Source organism: Lampris incognitus, chromosome 17 (assembly GCF_029633865.1).
Source record: "Lampris incognitus isolate fLamInc1 chromosome 17, fLamInc1.hap2, whole genome shotgun sequence".
Lineage (NCBI taxonomy): Eukaryota > Metazoa > Chordata > Actinopteri > Lampriformes > Lampridae > Lampris > Lampris incognitus.
The window spans coordinates 33,878,049-33,898,648 of NC_079227.1; the positions used below are offsets into that span (position 1 = coordinate 33,878,049).

A 20,600-nucleotide genomic window follows, 5' to 3' on the forward strand; every position below is an offset into this window, starting at 1 on the left:
AGGCAACGGAATAGACCGCTACGCCCACGAATTACAAATTTAATGTGTTGCCAGATAAACTTGTTTTTGTCAGTCTTACTTCCGTCCGCCCGCTCCGTCATGTTTCTTCCTGGGTCACCGGAACAGCAGCGTAGACTAGTGGAGAGTGGTGTAATAGTTGGGACTCGTGTCAGGACGGTGTAGGGAGGGTGGTTTGAAAATGACAATATTGACATAGTCCTCTGAAGATGTATTGTGGGTCAAAAGTCACGTAGCCATCCATCACTAATAGCGATGATGATCGGGGGTGTCCGTGTGGCGTGCCGGTCTATTCCGTACCTACACGGGGATCGCCGGTTCGAATCCCCGTGTTACCTCCGGCTTGATCGGGCGTCCCTACAGACACAATTGGCCGTGTCTGCGGGTGGGAAGCCGGATATGGGCATGTGTCCTGGTCACTGCACTAGCGCCTCCTCTAGTCAGTCGGGGCGCCTGTTCAGGGGGGAGGGGGAACTGGGGAGAATAGCATGATCCTCCCTCATGCTACGTCCCCCTAGCGAAACTCCTCACTGTCAGGTGAAAAGAAGCGGCTGGTGACTCCACATGTATGGGAGGGGGCATGTGGTAGTCTGCAGCCCTCCCCGGATCGGCAGAAGGGGTGGAGCAGCGACCGGAACGGCTCGGAAGAGTGGGGTAATTGGCCGGACACAATTGAGGAGAAAAGGGGGGGGGGTGATGATGATGATAACCACCACATGGTAACTCTAAACCCATGAGACGCCACAGCCACACACTGGTGAAAACGAGAGTTTGGACGTGAAAATCACGACCACCTCGTGACGGGGCTCTCAAGGTTAACAAATTATATATAATTAGGGATTCTTTTTGTGATGAAAATCACGAATAGTACTAAAACACTCACCACTACACTACACAGACGAGGTGGCCGAGTGGTTAAGGCGATGGATTGCTAATCCATTGTGCTCTGCACGCGTGGGTTCGAATCCCATCCTCGTCGGCACGGTGGCGCAGTGATTAGCCGCTGTTTCCTCACAGCAGAAAGTTCGTGGGTCGAGTCCCGGAGTTTTCCAATCTTGTGGGGGTCGGGTCGTCGTCTGTGTAGAGTTTGCATATTCTCCCGGCGGGTGTGCTCCGTTTTCCTCCCACCATCAAAAAGACATGCATGTAATCCTCCTGTCTGTCCCGACAGAAGCATCAACAGATCAGCATCACGTTTTGTCCCTGCTGGAGGTGTTTCCAACACGTGCGTGTTTGCTGCTGCACCAGATGGGATGACCTGACCAACACGTTTCAACAACGGTGTCCAGAACATGGAGAGCAGCTCCAACCCCGGTGAAGGCAACAGTATTATCCATGATTCAGATGGATAAGATGACTACTTACTGGGCGGGGGGGGGGTGTAAATCTCAGCTTTTTTTAAAAATATGATTTATTCATAAGGTTTTCAACATATACAACAACACAACATAGCATACCATAAAACACACATACATCATTTTCAAAAGAAAGCAACAAAAAAACTTTCAAGACAAAACAAGACAATTTGGTGACAGTAACATACTATACATACTGTGTGCTTTGGGGGAAACAGGGCTCAGCCAGGAAGTGCAAGACATTGGTACAGTGCAGGGACAGGGGGGGGGGGGGGACGACTAGTCAGTGGTGACAGAATCCAGTTGGAGGGACCTGACGTGTCCCCAGGAAGGATGGCCAGATTTGATAAAATTGTCCATTAGAGCCGTGAAGGGAGTGCTTAATTTTGTCCAACTTCACAAAGGATAGGGCATTCTTCACAGTGGGTATGGGCAGGGGGGCTCTTCCGGTATACCACGCCTCGCTAATAATGCGAGAAAGGCTACAAGTTCTTCAAAGTAGGATGGCAATGAGTGGCCAGTGGGTAGGACACCAAACAGGGCAAGTACGGGAGAGGGGTGGAGTCGTGGACTTCCAAAACTAGGACGGTGCGGGACAAGCCCAGAACATGTGGATGAGATCAGCTGGTCCTGAGTGACATTTCTCACAGTTTGGATCAGTTCCAGGGTAGATATGGGCTACTTTGCTTGTAGACCAGTGCACTCTATGAACCACCTTACACCGTAAAACCCCATGACAGGCACAGATGGATGATGTGTGGACCCGCCTCAAAACTGACTGCCAGACCTCAGCCCGAACCTCCCAGACCTCAGGCCAAACCTCAACTCATCTGCAAATGGTAACAGCCGATAGTTGGGAGAAAACACATTAAGCAGTATCCTAAAGACAAAAATAAAGCCTTTTCACTAAACTGTGACAAAATCATCTAACTGAGATGAGACTAAAATTAAAATTAAGGTTCCACATACTGAAACTCAGGTAAAATAGATGAGTTAAACAATACTAAAAATTAATTACAGATTTGAGCAAAAGACCAAGACTAAAACTAAATTAAAAAAAAAATTTTTAATCCCCCCCTCCTTTCTCCCCAGTTGTATCCGTATAATTACCCCACTCTTCCGAGCCGTCCCGGTCGCTGTTCCACCCCCTCTGCTGATCCGGGGAGGGCTGCAGACTACCACATGCCTCCTCCGTTGCATGTGGAGTTGCCAGCCGCTTCTTTGCACATGACAGTGAGGAGCTTCGCCAGAGGGACGTAGAGCGTGGAAGGATCACGCTACTCCCCCCAGCCCCCCCCGAAATGGCGCCCCGACCGACCAGAGGAGGCGCTAGTGCAGCGACCACGATACATACCCACATCCGACTTCCCACCCGCAGACACGGCTAATTGTGTCTGTAGGGACACCCGACCAAACCACAGGCCACACGCGGATTCGAACGGGCGATCACGGTGTTGGTAGGCAACGGAATAGACCGCTACGCCCACGAATTACAAATTTAATGTGTTGCCAGAAAAACTTGTTTTTGTCAGTCTTACTTCCGTCCGCCCGCTCCGTCATGTTTCTTCCTGGGTCACCGGAACAGCAGTGTAGACTAGTGGAGAGTGGTGTAATAGTTGGGACTCGTGTCAGAACGGTGTAGGGAGGGTGGTTTGAAAATGACAATATTGACATAGTCCTCTGAATATGTATTGTGGGTCAAAAGTCACGTAGCCATCCATCACTAATAGCGATGATGTTCGGGGGTGTCCGTGTGGCGTGCCGGTCTATTCCGTACCTACACGGGGATCGCCGGTTCGAATCCCCGTGTTACCTCCGGCTTGATCGGGCGTCCCTACAGACACAATTGGCCGTGTCTGAGGGTGGGAAGCCGGATATGGGCATGTGTCCTGGTCACTGCACTAGCGCCTCCTCTAGTCAGTCGGGGCGCCTGTTCAGGGGGGAGGGGGAACTGGGGAGAATAGCATGATCCTCCCTCATGCTACGTCCCCCTAGCGAAACTCCTCACTGTCAGGTGAAAAGAAGCGGCTGGTGACTCCACATGTATGGAAGGGGGCATGTGGTAGTCTGCAGCCCTCCCCGGATCGGCAGAAGGGGTGGAGCAGCGACCGGAACGGCTCGGAAGAGTGGGGTAATTGGCCGGACACAATTGAGGAGAAAAGGGGGGGGGTGATGATGATGATAACCACCACATGGTAACTCTAAACCCATGAGACGCCACAGCCACACACTGGTGAAAACGAGAGTTTGGACGTGAAAATCACGACCACCTCGTGACGGGGCTCTCAAGGCTAACAAATTATATATAATTAGGGATTCTTTTTGTGATGAAAATCACGAGTAGTACTAAAACACTCACCACTACACTACACAGACGAGGTGGCAGAGTGGTTAAGGCGATGGATTGCTAATCCATTGTGCTCTGCACGCGTGGGTTCGAATCCCATCCTCGTCGGCACGGTTGCGCAGTGATTAGCCGCTGTTTCCTCACAGCAGAAAGTTCGTGGGTCGAGTCCCGGAGTTTTCCAATCTTGTGGGGGTCGGGTCATCTCAGGTCGTCCTCTGTGTGGAGTTTGCATATTCTCCCGGCGGGTGTGCTCCGTTTTCCTCCCACCATCAAAAAGACATGCATGTAATCCTCCTGTCTGTCCCGACAGAAGCATCAACAGATCAGCATCACGTTTTGTCCCTGCTGGAGGTGTTTCCAACACGTGCGTGTTTGCTGCTGCACCAGATGGGATGACCTGACCAACACGTTTCAACAACGGTGTCCAGAACATGGAGAGCAGCTCCAGCCCCGGTAAACACGACAGTATTATCCATGATTCAGATGGATAAGATGACTACTTACTGGGCGGGGGGTTGTAGATCTCAGCCTTTTTTTAAATATGATTTATTCATGAGGTTTTCAACACATACAACAACACAACATAGCATACCATAAAACAGATACATCATTTTCCAAAAGAAAGCAACAAAAAAACTTTCAAGACAAATTGGTGACAGTAACATACTATACATACTGTGTGCTTTGGGGGAAACAGGGCTCAGCCAGGAAGTGCAAGACATTGGTACAGTGCAGGGACGGGGGGGGGGGGGGGACTAGTCAGTGGTGACAGAATCCAGTTGGAGGGACCTGGCGTGTCCCAGGAAGGATGGCCAGATTTGATAAAATTGTCCATTACCGCCGTGAAGGGAGTGCTTAATTTTGTCCAACTTCACAAAGGATAGGGCATTCTTCATCCAGTGGGTATGGGCAGGGGGGCTCTTCCGGTATACCACGCCTCGCTAATAATGTGAGAAAGGCTACAAGTTCTGCAAAATAGGATGGCAATGAGTGGCCAGTGGGTAGGACACCAAACAGGGCAAGTAAGGGAGAGGGGTGGAGTCATGGAATTCCAAAACCAGGACGGTGCGGGACAAGCCCAGAACATGTGGATGAGATCAGCTGGACCTGAGTGACATTTATCACAGTTTGGATCAGTTCCAGGGTAGATATGGGCTACTTTGCTTGTAGACCAGTGCACTCTATGAACCACCTTACACCATAAAACCCCATGACGGGCACAGATGGATGATGTGTGGACCCGCCTCAAAACTGACTGCCAGACCTCAGCCCGAACCCGCCAGACCTCAGCCCAAACCTCAACTCAGCTGCAAATGGTAACAGCCGATAGTTGGGAGAAAACACATTAAGCAGTATCCTAAAGACAAAAATAAAGCCTTTTCACTAAACTGTGACAAAATCATCTGACTGAGATGAGACTAAAATTAAAATTAAGGTTCCACTGACTGAAACTCAGGTACAATAGATGAGTTAAACAATACTAAAAATTAATTACAGATTTGAGCAAAAGACCAAGACAAAAACTAAATTGAAAATTCTTTTTTTTAATCCCCCCCTCCTTTCTCCCCAGTTGTATCCGGCCAATTACCCCACTCTTCCGAGCCGTCCCAGTCGCTGTTCCACCCCCTCTGCTGATCCGGGGAGGGCTGCAGACTACCACATGCTTCCTCCGATGCATGTGGAGTCGCCAGCCACTTCTTTTCACATGACAGTGAGGAGTTTCGCCAGACGGACGTAGAGCGTGGAAGGATCACGCTACTCCCCCCAGCCCCCCCCCCGAACAGGCGCCCCGACCGACCAGAGGAGGCGCTAGTGCGGCGACCACGACACATAACCACATCCGACTTCCCACCCGCAGACACGGCCAATTGTGTCTGTAGGGACACCCGACCAAACCACAGGCCACACGCGGATTCGAAAAAGCGAGCCCCGTGTTTGTAGGCAACGGAATAGACCGCTACTACCACGAATTACAAATGTAATGTGTTGCCAGAAAAACCTGTTTTTGTCAGTCTTACTTCCTTCAGCCCGCTCCGTCATGTTTCTTCCTGGGTCACCGGAACAGCAGCGTAGACTAGTGGAGAGTGGTGTAATAGTTGGGACTCGTGTCAGGATGGTGTAGGGAGGGTGGTTTGAAAATGACAATATTGACATAGTCCTCTGAAGATGTATTGTGGGTCAAAAGTCACGTAGACATCCATCAATAAAAGTGATGATGATCGGGGGTGTCCGTGTGGCGTGCCGGTCTATTCCGTACCTACACGGGGATCGCCGGTTCGAATCCCCGTGTTACCTCCGGCTTGGTCGGGGGTCCCTACAGACACAATTGGCCGTGTCTGCGGGTGGGAAGCCGGATATGGGCATGTGTCCTGGTCACTGCACTAGCGCCTCCTCTAGTCAGTCGGGGCGCCTGTTCGGGGGGGAGGGGGAACTGGGGGGAATAGCGTGATCCTCCCACGTGCTACCTCCCCCTGGCGAAACTCCTTACTGTCAGGTGAAAAGAAGCGGCTGGCGACTCCACATGTATGGGAGGGGGCATGTGGTAGTCTGCAGCCCTCCCCGGATCGGCAGAAGGGGTGGAGCAGCGCCCGGGACGGCTCGGAAGAGTGGGGTAACTAGCCGGGCACAATTGGGGAGAAAAGGGGGGGGTGATGATGATGATCATAACCACCACATGGTAACTCTAAACCCATAAGACGCCACAGCCACACACTGGTGAAAACGAGTTAGAGCGTAAAAATCACGACCACCTCGTGACGGGGCTCTCAAGGTTAACAAATTATATATAATTAGGGATTCTTTTTGTGATGAAAATCACGAGTAGTACTAAAACACTCAACATTACACTACACAGACGAGGTGGCCGAGTGGTTAAGGCGATGGATTGCTAATCCATTGTGCTCTGCACGCGTGGGTTCGAATCCCATCCTCGTCGGCATGGTGGTTATCCGCTATTTCCTCACAGTAGAAAGGTCCTGGGTTCGAACCCCGGAATTTTCCAATCTTGTGGGGGTCGGGTCATCTCAGGTCGTCCTCTGTGTGGAGTATTTATATTCTCCCGGCGGGTGTGCTCTGTTTTCCTCCCACCATCAAAAAGACATGCATGTAATCCTCCTGTCTGTCCCGACAGACGCATCAACAGATCAGCATCACGTTTTGTCCCTGCTGGAGGTGTTTCCAACACGTGCGTGTTTGCTGCTGCACCAGATGGGATGACCTGACCAAGACGTTTCAACAGCGGTGTCCAGATCATGGAGAGCAGCTCCAACCCCGGTGAAGGCAACAGTATTATCCATGATTCAGATGGATAAGATGACTACTTACTGGGCGGTGGGCGTTGTAAATCTCAGCTTTTTTTTAAAATATGATTTATTCATGAGGTTTTCAACACATACAACAACACAACATAGCATACCATAAAACACACATACATCATTTTCAAAAGAAAGCAACGAAAAAACTTTCAAGACAAAACAAGACAATTTGGTGACAGTAACATACTATACATACTGTGTGCTTTGGGGGAAACAGGGCTCAGCCAGGAAGTGCAAGACATTGGTACAGTGCAGGGACGGGGGGGGGGGGGACGACTAGTCAGTGGTGACAGAATCCAGTTGGAGGGACCTGGCGTGTCCCAGGAAGGATGGCCAGATTTGATAAAATTGTCCATGAGAGCCGTGAAGGGAGTGTTTAATTTTGTCCAACTTCACAAACAATAGGACATTCTTCATCCAGTGGGTATGGGCAGGGGGGCTCTTCCGGTATACCACGCCTCACTAATCATGCGAGAAAGGCTACAAGTTCTGCAAAATAGGATGGCAATGAGTGGCCCGTGGGTAGGACACCAAACAGGGCAAGTACGGGAGAGGGGTGGAGTCGTGGACTTCCAAAACCAGGACGGTGCGGGACAAGCCCAGAACATGTGGATGAGATCAGCTGGTCCTGAGTGACATTTCTCACAGTTTGGATCAGTTCCAGGGTAGATATGGGCTACTTTGCTTGTAGACCAGTGCACTCTATGAACCACCTTACACCATAAAACCCCATGACGGGCACAGATGGATGATGTGTGGACCCGCCTCAAAACTGACTGCCAGACCTCAGCCCGAACCTCCCAGACCTCAGGCCAAACCTCAACTCATCTGCAAATGGTAACAACCGATAGTTGGGAGAAAACACATTAAGCAGTATCCTAAAGACAAAAATAAAGCCTTTTCACTAAACTGTGACAAAATCATCTAACTGAGATGAGACTAAAATTAAAATTAAGGTTCCACTGACTGAAACTCAGGTACAACAGATGAGTTAAACAATACTAAAAATTAATTACAGATTTGAGCAAAAGACAAAGACTAAAACTAAATTGAAAATTCTTTTTTTTAATCCCCCCCTCCTTTCTCCCCAGTTGTATCCGTCCAATTACCCCACTCTTCCGAGCCGTCCCGGTCGCTGTTCCACCTCCTCTGCTGATCCGGGGAGGGCTGCAGACTACCACATGCCTCCTCCGATGCATGTGGAGTCGCCAGCCGCTTCTTTTCACCTGACAGTGAGGAGTTTCTCCAGGGGGACGTAACGTGTGGGAGGATCATGCTATTCCCCCCAGTTCCCCCTCCCCCCTGAACAGGCGCCCCGAACGACCAGAGGAGGCGCTAGTGCAGCGACCAGAACACATACCCACATAGCATCCGGATGTGGGCTACTTCAGTCAATGATGCAACACTGACGGCCTTCTTCTGGCCCTGACAAAATGGAGTCGAGCCTAAAGTAGTCCACATGTATAATAGCAAATATGGCCCAAATATGGGCCTTTTTTGGCAAAGCTGTGGTGCTCTCGGCAGCATGTAATCTGGATGTGACTCTGAAGTGGCCCGTGTGGTAAATATATGGCCCAGATATCACAAAACAAATATGGGCCACCTTTGGCAAATATGTGCCACATGCGACATTGCTATGGCTTGGTTCTGGCCCAGATCTGGCAAACAGGAACGGACCACGCAAGTGCCATCATTCCACACGGTATATGGGCCGGATGAAGTGTCGAGAGTGGGACGGGTCCAGGCCACATCAAATGTGCTATGTGGGATCCGGCTTCCCACCTGCAGACAAAGCCAATTGTGTCTGTAAGGACGCCGACCAAGCCGGAGGTAACGCGGGGATTCGAACCAGCGAGCCCCGTGTTTGTAGGCAGCGGAATAGACCGCTACGCCCACGAATTACAAATTTAATGTGTTGCCAGAAAAACTTGTTTTTGTCAGTCTTACTTCCGTCCGCCCGCTCCGTCATGTTTCTTCCTGGGTCACCGGAACAGCAGCGTAGACTAGTGGAGAGTGGTGTAATAGTTGGGACTCGTGTCAGGATGGTGTAGGGAGGGTGGTTTGAAAATGACAATATTGACATAGTCCTCTGAAGATGTATTGTGGGTCAAAAGTCACGTAGACATCCATCAATAAAAGTGATGATGATCGGGGGAGTCCGTGTGGCGTGCCGGTCTATTCCGTACCTACACGGGGATCGCCGGTTCGAATCCCCGTGTTACCTCCGGCTTGGTCGGGGGTCCCTACAGACACAATTGGCCGTGTCTGCGGGTGGGAAGCCGGATATGGGCATGTGTCCTGGTCACTGCACTAGCGCCTCCTCTAGTCAGTCGGGGCGCCTGTTCGGGGGGGGGGGGGAACTGGGGGGAATAGCGTGATCCTCCCACGTGCTACCTCCCCCTGGCGAAACTCCTTACTGTCAGGTGAAAAGAAGCGGCTGGCGACTCCACATGTATGGGAGGAGGCATGTGGTAGTCTGCAGCCCTCCCCGGATCGGCAGAAGGGGTGGAGCAGCGCCCGGGACGGCTCGGAAGAGTGGGGTAACTAGCCGGGCACAATTGGGGAGAAAAGGGGGGGGTGATGATGATGATCATAACCACCACATGGTAACTCTAAACCCATAAGACGCCACAGCCACACACTGGTGAAAACGAGTTTGAGCGTAAAAATCACGACCACCTCGTGACGGGGCTCTCAAGGTTAACAAATTATATATAATCAGGGATTCTTTTTGTGATGAAAATCACGAGTAGTACTAAAACACTCAACATTACACTACACAGACGAGGTGGCCGAGTGGTTAAGGCGATGGATTGCTAATCCATTGTGCTCTGCACGCGTGGGTTCGAATCCCATCCTCGTCGGCATGGTGGTTATCCGCTATTTCCTCACAGTAAAAAGGTCCTGGGTTCGAACCCCGGAATTTTCCAATCTTGTGGGGGTCGGGTCATCTCAGGTCGTCCTCTGTGTGGAGTATTTATATTCTCCCGGCGGGTGTGCTCTGTTTTCCTCCCACCATCAAAAAGACATGCATGTAATCCTCCTGTCTGTCCCGACAGACGCATCAACAGATCAGCATCACGTTTTGTCCCTGCTGGAGGTGTTTCCAACACGTGCGTGTTTGCTGCTGCACCAGATGGGATGACCTGACCAAGACGTTTCAACAGCGGTGTCCAGATCATGGAGAGCAGCTCCAACCCCGGTGAAGGCAACAGTATTATCCATGATTCAGATGGATAAGATGACTACTTACTGGGCGGTGGGCGTTGTAAATCTCAGCTTTTTTTAAAATATGATTTATTCATGAGGTTTTCAACACATACAACAACACAACATAGCATACCATAAAACACACATACATCATTTTCAAAAGAAAGCAACGAAAAAACTTTCAAGACAAAACAAGACAATTTGGTGACAGTAACATACTATACATACTGTGTGCTTTGGGGGAAACAGGGCTCAGCCAGGAAGTGCAAGACATTGGTACAGTGCAGGGACGGGGGGGGGGGGGGACTAGTCAGTGGTGACAGAATCCAGTTGGAGGGACCTGGCGTGTCCCAGGAAGGATGGCCAGATTTGATAAAATTGTCCATGAGAGCCGTGAAGGGAGTGTTTAATTTTGTCCAACTTCACAAACAATAGGACATTCTTCATCCAGTGGGTATGGGCAGGGGGGCTCTTCCGGTATACCACGCCTCGCTAATCATGCGAGAAAGGCTACAAGTTCTGCAAAATAGGATGGCAATGAGTGGCCCGTGGGTAGGACACCAAACAGGGCAAGTACGGGAGAGGGGTGGAGTCGTGGACTTCCAAAACCAGGACGGTGCGGGACAAGCCCAGAACATGTGGATGAGATCAGCTGGTCCTGAGTGACATTTCTCACAGTTTGGATCAGTTCCAGGGTAGATATGGGCTACTTTGCTTGTAGACCAGTGCACTCTATGAACCACCTTACACCATAAAACCCCATGACGGGCACAGATGGATGATGTGTGGACCCGCCTCAAAACTGACTGCCAGACCTCAGCCCGAACCTCCCAGACCTCAGGCCAAACCTCAACTCATCTGCAAATGGTAACAGCCGATAGTTGGGAGAAAACACATTAAGCAGTATCCTAAAGACAAAAATAAAGCCTTTTCACTAAACTGTGACAAAATCATCTAACTGAGATGAGACTAAAATTAAAATTAAGGTTCCACTGACTGAAACTCAGGTACAACAGATGAGTTAAACAATACTAAAAATTAATTACAGATTTGAGCAAAAGACAAAGACTAAAACTAAATTGAAAATTCTTTTTTTTAATCCCCCCCTCCTTTCTCCCCAGTTGTATCCGTCCAATTACCCCACTCTTCCGAGCCGACCCGGTCGCTGTTCCACCCCCTCTGCTGATCCGGGGAGGGCTGCAGACTACCACATGCCTCCTCCGATGCATGTGGAGTCGCCAGCCGCTTCTTTTCACCTGACAGTGAGGAGTTTCTCCAGGGGGACGTAACGTGTGGGAGGATCATGCTATTCCCCCCAGTTCCCCCTCCCCCCTGAACAGGCGCCCCGAACGACCAGAGGAGGCGCTAGTGCAGCGACCAGAACACATACCCACATAGCATCCGGATGTGGGCTACTTCAGTCAATGATGCAACACTGACGGCCTTCTTCTGGCCCTGACAAAATGGAGTCGAGCCTAAAGTAGTCCACATGTATAATAGCAAATATGGCCCAAATATGGGCCTTTTTTGGCAAAGCTGTGGTGCTCTCGGCAACATGTAATCTGGATGTGACTCTGAAGTGGCCCGTGTGGTAAATATATGGCCCAGATATCACAAAACAAATATGGGCCACCTTTGGCAAATATGTGCCACATGCGACATTGCTATGGCTTGGTTCTGGCCCAGATCTGGCAAACAGGAACGGACCACGCAAGTGCCATCATTCCACACGGTATATGGGCCGGATGAAGTGTCGAGAGTGGGACGGGTCCAGGCCACATCAAATGTGCTATGTGGGATCCGGCTTCCCACCTGCAGACAAAGCCAATTGTGTCTGTAAGGACGCCGACCAAGCCGGAGGTAACGCGGGGATTCGAACCAGCGAGCCCCGTGTTTGTAGGCAACGGAATAGACCGCTATGCCCACGAATTACAAATTTAATGTGTTGCCAGAAAAACTTGTTTTTGTCAGTCTTACTTCCTTCAGCCCGCTCCGTCATGTTTCTTCCTGGGTCACAGGAACAGCAGCGTAGACTAGTGGAGAGTGGTGTAATAGTTGGGACTCGTGTCAGGATGGTGTAGGGAGGGTGGTTTGAAAATGACAATATTAACATAGTCCTCTGAATATGTATTGTGGGTCAAAAGTCACGTAGACATCCATCACTAAAAGCGATGATGATCGGGGGAGTCCGTGTGGCGTGGCGGTCTATTCCGTACCTACACGGGGATCGCCGGTTCGAATCCCCGTGTTACCTCCGGCTTGGTCGGGCGTCCCTACAGACACAATTGGCCGTGTCTGGGGGTGGGAAGCCGGATATGGGTATGTGTCCTGGTCACTGCACTAGCGCCTCCTCTAGTCAGTCGGGGCGCCTGTTCAGGGGGGAGGGGGAACTGGGGGGAATAGCATGATCCTCCCTCTGACAAAACTCCTCACTGTCAGGTGAAAAGAAACGGCTGGCGAATCCACATGTATGGGAGGGGGCATGTGGTAGTCTACAGCCCTCCCCTGGATACGCAGAGGGGCTGGAGCAGCGACCGGAACGGCTCGGAAGAGTGGGGTAATTGGCCGGACACATTGGGGAGAAAGGGGGGGGGTGATGATGATGATAACCACCACATGGTAACTCTAAACCCATGAGACGCCACAGCCACACACTGGTGAAAACGAGAGTTTGGACGTAAAAATCACAACCACCACGTGACGGGGCTCTCAAAGTTAACAAATTATATATAATCAGGGATTATTTTTGTGATGAAAATCACGAGTATTACTAAAACACTCAACATTACACTACACGGACGAGGTGGCCGAGTGGTTAAGGCGATGGATTGCTAATCCATTGTGCTCTGCACGCGTGGGTTCGAATCCCATCCTCGTCGGCCCGGTGGTGCAGTGGTTAGCCGCTGTTTCCTCACAGCAGAAAGTTCGTGGGTTCGAATCCCGGGGTTTTGCAATCTTGGGGGGGTCGGGTCATCTCAGGTCGTCCTCTGTGTGGAGTTTGCATATTCTCCCGGTGGGTGTGCTCCGTTTTCCTCCCACCATCAAAAATACATGCATGCAATCCTCCTGTCTGTCCCGACAGAAGCATCGACAGATCAGCATCACGTTTTGTCCCTGCTGGAGGTGTCCAGAGGAGGCGCTAGTGCAGCGACCAGAACACATATCCAGACCCCAGATGGCATCCGGATGTGGGCTACTTCAGGCAATGATGCAGGCTGGCCGCAGCTGAGAGCGGCTAGAACGACCAGTCACTTCAGGTCACCTTCCGGAGAGGTCTCAGCGAGGTTGTCAAGGACCAGCTAGCCACCCGGGAGGAGCCCACCTCCCTCGATGACCTGATCATGCTCGCCGTCCGCATCAATGGATGCCTACGGGAGAGGAGGCGTGAGCGAGCCCTGCGTGGATCCCCGTCCATTCCCCAATCGTCCAGCACTCCTGAAAGGACCCCTACGCCTGCTCGCCCCACTTTCCCTGTGGCCGTTTCTCCCTCCGCGCCCCAGATCACAACGGGGGAGGAACCTATTCAGCTGGGGCGCACGCCCTTAGTCCGGCCGAACGGGAGGCCCGGTTCAAGGCGGGTCAATGCCTCTACTGTGGCCAGAAGAAGCAGTTGCCCCACTCGGCCAAAAGACTAGGCTCACTGGGACCCCGGGAGATCCTATTGAGCCGCCTTTCCTGTTCTCGCCGCCCTGCCCCACAGAACCATCTGGTTAGCATTACCCTGGCCTGGGCTGACCAGCGGCTCACGGTGGGAGCACTCCTCGACTCGGGAGCTGATGAGTGTTTCCTGGACTCAGAGTTTGCTGCCCAGGCTAACATCCCGCTAGAGACACTGGAGAAGCCTATGTAGGCCTTTGCGCTGGACGAGCGCTGCCTGGCCAGTGTCACCCAACACACCCACCCTGTCTCTCTCACCATAGCAGGGAACCATGTGGAGAGACTTCGGTTCTACATCATCCAGTCCCCGTTAGTCCCTGTGATCCTAGGGTGCCATCAGGAACAAGTATCCCCTTCCCCTCATGAGTTCCACCCTTGAGCCCCTCACCCAGGCTACTGTCTTCACTAAGCTGGACCTCCGGTGTGCCTATCATCTGGTCCGGATCCGGAAAGGCGACGAGTGGAAGACAGCCTTTAAGATGCCCCGAGGTCATTACGAGTACCTGGTCATGCCGTTCAGCCTCACCAACGCCCCGGCAGTATTCCAGGCTCTCATGAACGACATTCTCCGCGACATGCTCGACGAGTTTGTTGTGGTCTACCTCGATGATCTTCTCCAGGACCCTCGAGGAACATGTCCAGCATGTCCGCCAGGTACTCTAACGTCTCCTCCGGAACCGGCTCTTCGTCAAGGCAGAGAAGTGCCGGTTCCATTCCCCTTCCGTTGACTACCTAGGCTTCATTGTTGTGAAGGGACAGACCCGAGCCGACCCCCGCAAGATCCAGGCTGTGGTGGACTGGCCCGATCCCACATCCCGGAAGGAATTACAGAGCTTCCTCGGGTTTGCGAACTTCTACCGGAGGTTCATCAGGAACTACAGCCGCATGGCAGAACCTCTCACCAGGCTGACCTCCCCCTCCCAGCCGTTCATCTGGTCCCCGGCTGTCCGCTCTGCGTTCCAGTCCCTCAAGGACAGGTTCACCAGCACTCCGGTCCTGCTCCACCCCGACCCCAAGAGGCAGTTCATCGTGGAGGTGGACGCTTCGGACACCGGGTTGGGGGCTGTCCTTTCCCAGCGGTCAGCGTCTGACCAGAAGGTCTATCCATGCGCCTTCTTCTCTCGCTGGTTCCTCCCCGCCGAGGAGAACTACGATGTTGGGAACTGGGAGCTGCTGGCAGTGGTGGCTGCTCTGGAGGAGTGGCGCCATTGCCGGAGGGGGCGGAACAGTCGTTCACCATCTGGACTACCTATTGAACTTTTTGAAATATTCAACTGTTTTCAGCCATTTTTTGAATGGGAGTCAATGGAGGACTATTGCAACCTTTCCACCTCTTTTACTCCTTCATACTTTTAGCCACTGAAACAATTCAGGTATCAAAATGTTCTTCTCTTTAAGTCCATTAAGGCTCACATTTCGGTTTTTGAAATCTTTTATACTTTTAGACATATTAAGCTTTTTCAAAACAATGGAAGTCTATGGGGAAAGGTTGAAACCCTCATCACCTTTGAACTGTATCTCCTCCTTCATTTCTTGAGCTAGAAACCCCATTTAAAGCTTAAACAGTTCAGGACATTCGGCTCTTTCAGATTTTAAAAATATTTTATAGTTTTTGAACAATTCAGCTCTAAAGTTTAGCAATTCTGCCATACACTTTGCCTGTTAGAATGTTCAGTCCTATTGTGACATCACATATCAATTTGAAACTCAACTGCCAGCCTGATTACTGTCAACTCTCAACACCTGGTAGATTTGATCAGCTTCTGCCACTTCGTAACTGCTCTTCCTCCCTCTTCAACCTTCTCTACCTTCCTTCCTACCTACCTTCCTTCCTTCCTTCCCACAACCTTCCTACCTTGCTTCCTACCGTCTTTCCTACCTTTGTACAACCTTACTACCTTCCTTCTTACAACCTACCTTCCTACCTACCTTCCTTCATTCCTACCTTGCTTCCTACCTTCCTTCCTACAACCTTACCTTCCTTCCTACAACCTCCCTGCTATCGTACCTTCTTATCCTCCTTCCTACCCGTCCTCTTCATCACTACCCTTCCTCTTCATCACGCTTCATCTTCATCACTACCCCTCCCCTCATTCTACCATTCCTCCTCTCATTCTACCTCTCCTCTCATTCTACCCCTCCTCTCATAACAAATAAAGACCATTTCTTCTGATGTACTGTAGCTCTTTTTTCCTCTTTTAGAAGAACAATGTTCAGGTCAGGTTTTGCAGTTCAATGACCTAGGCCTACTTGGGGACTCTTTTACCAGCGGGGGTCACATATTTCAGACTATTCAGACCTTTTCCATACATAAACCATTGCTGCAAATGCTTACAAGTTTTGTTACAGCCTTGTTGTGTGTGTTTGTAATGGGACTGGGAGCACTTTGAAATCTTTGTGCCTCTTCCACTTTTTCATACTTTAAACTACAGAAACCATTCAGCAATCAAACTATTTATGTATTTAGCACATTATGGCAAATTTTTCCGTTTTTTAATAACTTTAAAATATTCAGCCATTTCACATTTCAGTTTCCAGGTATTTCAGGTAGGCTAGTGACTTTCTGACTTTTCCTGTTTATCCATTTTCAGCAATGCTTTCGCGATTTCTTTCAGCAGCTCAGCATTCACACGCCTTTTCTGTGGAAAAGCAGTTTTCTAGTTTCTCGTTGGACCTTAAAGGGATATTTCGGTTCATTTTGTACTTCCTGTCTCCTAAATTGCTCCTTGTCCTCCTGTGTTGACCTTTGTCTGAACTATTTATAAACTATGCCAGTTTCGGCTATCTCTGCCTGGTGTCGTATGCTTGGGGTCTTCCACAAACCCTAACAGTGAGCCTGAGGTGGTCCACATGTATAATAGCAAATATGCCAAATCACATCTGGGCCTTTTTTGGCGAAGATGCGGTGCTCTCAGCAACATGTAATCTGGATGTGACCCTGAAGTGGCCCGTGTGGTAAATGGTGAATATGGCCCAAATATCACAAAACAAATATGGGCCACCTTTGGCAAATATGAGGCACTGCTATGGCTTGGTTCTGGCCCAGATCTGGCAAACAGGAGCAGACCGCCCAAGCGCCATCATTCCACGCGGTATGTGGGCCGGATGAAGTGTCGTGAGTGGGACGGGTCCAGGCCACATCAATTTTGCTATCTGGGATCCGGCTTCCCACCTGCAGACACCAATTGTGTCTGTAAGGACGCCGACCAAGCCGGAGGTAACGCGGGGGTTCGAACCAGTGAGCCCCGTGTTGGTAGGCAACGGAATAGACCACTACGCTACCTGGACGCCCCCTTAAATTGAAAATTCCTACCAAAATTAGCATTGATTACACAGAAAAAACACATACTTACTATACAACACACATGCATTCATACTGGCACATGCTCTCTCCTCTCTCTCTCAAACACACACACTTTGCTTGCTTTAGGTTGTCCGTCGTGTCCGATGATGACAATCCTGCCTCTGTCACTTGTGAGTCTTCTTATGGCTGTAAAGCCCACTCCGCGATCCACAATGTCTGCCGCAGACAGAACAGGTGAAATCACTGACTGGGGGTGTAGGTGTGGTACTGGCTTCATGTCTCTTCAGACGTCTTCTGGTCCGTCGATCACCGCGGTCCTTCTCGAGGTTTTGCACCCCTTGTTGACAGAGCTGCCGCCAGATGGAGCGTTGGGCGGCAGTGTCCTCCAGCTGGCTCGGGTTCAGGCCACACTTCTTTATGATGGTCTTCAGCTGGTCTTTGTACCGTTTTTTCTGGCCCCCTGCCAAGCGGCGGCCAAGATGTAGCTGGCCATACAGCACTTTACGCGGTAAGCGCTCCGTTGGCATCCTGATGACGTGACTGAGCCATCGAAGTTGGTGCTGGGTGACGGTAGCCTCCATGCTGATGCAGTTGGTCTTGCGGAGTATTTCAGTATGGGGCACTCGGTCACGCCAGGTTATCCTCAGGATGCATTGTAGGCATCTGATGTGGAAGGCCTCAAGCATCCTGAGGTGGTGGCTGTACAGGGTCCACGCCTCACAGCTGTAGAGGAGAGTCGTGATGACAACTGCCAAGTAGACAGATATTTTGGTGTGGAGGTTGAGGTCTTTGTTTTGAAAGACCCTTCTCCTAAGTCTGCCAAAAGAGGATGACGCTTGTTTAATCCGGTTTTGCATCTCCCTGTCGATGCTGCAGTCGTCAGAGAGGAAGCTGCCCAGGTATTTGAAGGATTCCGCTGTTGCAAGTGGTTTGTCGGAGATGTTGAAGGTTGGTGAATGAGATGGAGGAGTAGATGCCCACTGGCATACTACTTCAGTCTTTGTCACATTTATAGAGAGCCCCAGCCTACCATACGCCCTTGCAGCAGCTGCAAGGGTAGCTTGTAGTGCCTCGGGTGTGTGGGCCACAACTGCACAGTCATCTGCATACTGTAACTCAATGATGTGCTCTGATGTCATTTTTGTGACCGCTTGGAGCCTACGGATGTTAAATAGGTTTCCATCTAGTCTGAAGTCCACAGTAACCCCACTGTCCTTCCTGATTTCCTTGTGGAGCAGCAATGTCACACACAGGAGGAAGATGTTAAAAAGAACTGGAGCAAGGATGCACCCCTGACGTACCCCGGTGCACACCCTGAAGGGCTCGGATTCCTGGCCTCCAATGGTCACACGTGCCATCATCCCCACGTGAAATCTTTGAAGGATGTTGACAAACTTTCGTGGGCAGCCAAACTTCAGGAGGATGTTCCATAGGATGTCCCTGTTGACTGTGTCGAAAGCCTTTGACAGGTCGATGAAGGCTATGAAGAGGTTCTGATGTTGCTCCCTGCACTTCTCTTGGAGTTGCCGTGCTGTGAACACCATGTCCACAGTACTCCTATATTCCTCCTAAACCCACACTGTGACTCAGGCAACAGCTCCTCTGAGATGTGTTTTACCAGCCTGTGTAACATGAGTTTGGCCAGGACTTTTCCAGCAACAGCCAGTAGTGAAATGCCACGGCTGTTGCAACAGAGGGACTTGTTCCTTTGCCTTCGTATATGGAGATGATGTTAGCATCCCTCCACTGCTGAGGGACAGTTTCGTTCTTCCATACGTGTGAGATGAACAGGAAAAGTGCACGGGTGCAGAGGTAGCCTCCCTGTTTAAAAATCTCTGCAGGGATACTGTCAGGGCCAGGGGTCTTGTTATTTTCCAGCGACCTAACTGCACAATGAACCTCTTCAAAGGTTGGTGGAAGGTCAAGGTCTTGGATGGTGGGGCGGACAGGTAGTTCATCCAAGATCGAGGGATCTGTTGGGGAGGGCTGGTTCAAAAGAGTCTCAAAATGTTCTCTCCTCTCTCTCTCAAACACACACACACACACACACACACACACACACACACACACACACACACACACACACAGGGCATAGGTCCTCAGGGGGCAATAGGGGAGGACGATCTTTCATTAGCAGCACGCCTGATCAAGCGCCTCACGGACACACACACACACACACACACACACACACACACACACACACACACACACACACACACACACACACACACAGTGCCAGCTGGTGTAATCAATGACTAGTAATTAGACCTGTAGGGAGCGCTCCAGTGAGAGGGGTGGGAAGACCCCGTGATGCATAGCGAAACAAGTGTGTGTGTGTGTGTGTGTGTGTGTGTGTGTGTGTGTTGGTTAGGGGAGGCACTGGGAAGCAAAAGGAGGAAGGATGAATCGGTGCATGTTGATGGGCATTAGGAAGGGTGTGTGTATGTATTGCTGGAGATGTGTGTGTGTGTGGGGGGGGTGGGGGGGTGAGTAAATGACCAGTGGAAACATCAGAGGTTTGAGCTGACCATCCTTTGCTGGTCCCTGACACAGAAGAAAGGGCGCACTCGACTCTGAGTTACAGCAGATCGAGCCCAGAAGTCAGCTCCTGGCTCCTGCCGCCTGCCTCCTGCCTCCTGCCTCCTGGCCCCTGCCCGGGCATGAGCTGAGCTAGGAGCACAACACTGACGCTGGACTGACGCACACCGAGCGGTCCATTAACACTGCGACCTCGGCTGCGCTGCTCATTTTAGGATAACGATCCTAAAGTCATGCTGAAGAAGAGCCGCCAGTCCTGCCCAGGTACATGAGGACAGTCGCACCGGGAAGATGGCGTCACAGCAGCACCAGTCAACCTGCGTTAATAAGGCTTCCCCCATTCTTAAACTATGGACATTAATTCGGGCAGGTTAAATTCTGGGTCACTGTGCCGGGCATGGTTAAGATAGATAGACAGAGTTAGATAGAAAGAGAGAGAGAGAGAGAGAGAGAGAGAGAGAGAGAGAGAGAGAGAGAGAGAGAGAGAGAGAGAGAGAGAGAGAGAGAGAGAGAGAGAGAGAGAGAGAGAGAGAGAGAGAGAGCTACACTGCTACGCTGCAGAATCAGAAACACTTCGCCCTGTCATTTCATGCGCATGCGCACATGAAATGAAACGAAACATCGCCCCCCCCCCAGCCCCCAGCCCCCAGCAGTGCAGCACAAAGGCAAAAACACATCCAAAACTACAACACCACCTGTATCCAAACTAACAAATATATCTAAACTACAATAATAATAATAATAATAATAATAAATAAACAAACAAGAATTACTGTCCAGGAGAAGGAACGCCAGCCAGGATGACCGTCGGAACTGCCGGTCTGCGTGGGCTAGCAGTTAGCTTAGCCGTCGGAACT

At 50.8% G+C, this 20,600-nt stretch overlaps 5 non-coding genes across 5 annotated transcripts; all 5 read left to right on the top strand.

Annotated features, from left to right (window-relative positions):
- The first annotated feature begins 915 nt into the window (after window positions 1–915).
- trnas-gcu (transfer RNA serine (anticodon GCU)) lies at window positions 916–997 on the top strand. Its single transcript has one exon. It is a non-coding gene; the product is annotated as a tRNA-Ser (tRNA).
- A 2,749-nt stretch (window positions 998–3,746) lies between these two features.
- trnas-gcu (transfer RNA serine (anticodon GCU)) lies at window positions 3,747–3,828 on the top strand. Its single transcript has one exon. It is a non-coding gene; the product is annotated as a tRNA-Ser (tRNA).
- Window positions 3,829–6,573: 2,745 nt separating this feature from the next.
- On the top strand, window positions 6,574–6,655 carry trnas-gcu (transfer RNA serine (anticodon GCU)). The gene has a single exon. It is a non-coding gene; the product is annotated as a tRNA-Ser (tRNA).
- Window positions 6,656–9,816: 3,161 nt separating this feature from the next.
- On the top strand, window positions 9,817–9,898 carry trnas-gcu (transfer RNA serine (anticodon GCU)). The gene has a single exon. It is a non-coding gene; the product is annotated as a tRNA-Ser (tRNA).
- Window positions 9,899–13,041: 3,143 nt separating this feature from the next.
- On the top strand, window positions 13,042–13,123 carry trnas-gcu (transfer RNA serine (anticodon GCU)). Its single transcript has one exon. It is a non-coding gene; the product is annotated as a tRNA-Ser (tRNA).
- Window positions 13,124–20,600: the final 7,477 nt, after the last annotated feature.